The sequence below is a fragment of the Oncorhynchus nerka genome, linkage group LG20 (genome assembly GCF_034236695.1).
Source record: "Oncorhynchus nerka isolate Pitt River linkage group LG20, Oner_Uvic_2.0, whole genome shotgun sequence".
In the NCBI taxonomy this organism is placed as follows: Eukaryota; Metazoa; Chordata; class Actinopteri; order Salmoniformes; family Salmonidae; genus Oncorhynchus; species Oncorhynchus nerka.
Window position 1 is genome coordinate 26124999 of NC_088415.1, and position 444 is coordinate 26125442.

At 43.2% G+C, this 444-nt stretch overlaps 1 pseudogene; it reads right to left on the bottom strand.

The window, feature by feature from the left end:
• Positions 1 to 109, bottom strand: LOC135563153 (5S ribosomal RNA; annotated as a pseudogene).
• Between the last annotated feature and the right edge of the window lie 335 nt (positions 110 to 444).

Sequence of the window (444 nt, forward strand, 5' to 3'; positions counted from 1 at the left end):
AGCTTACAGCACCTGGTATTCCCAGGCGGTCTCCCATCCAAGTACTAACCAGGCCCGACCCTACTTAGCTTCCGAGATCAGATGAGATCAGGCCGGTATGGTCGTAGTCTTATTCTGTCGGTAGTCTTATTCTGTCAGTATCGGTAGTCTAAGAGTTTAACCACGTGGTATGGTTAAAAGATTCAGCAATGGTCTGCAACCTTCGTCCCCTCCTAATGGAGAAAAACATGGTCTGGTGATAATTTCTCAAAGTTGGGTTTTATTCGAATTGCAGAAAAAGGCTGTCCCAGGATGCCTGACACTAACTGGGCTCAGGGGCGGGCCTCTGATTTAGTTAAACTCAAAAGGGAATTGGAGTTTCCTTCATTAAACAGTCCAAAATCACATCACACAATTTCACAAATAGTATCATACTTACTCATTCATCTTATACAACAATTAGAT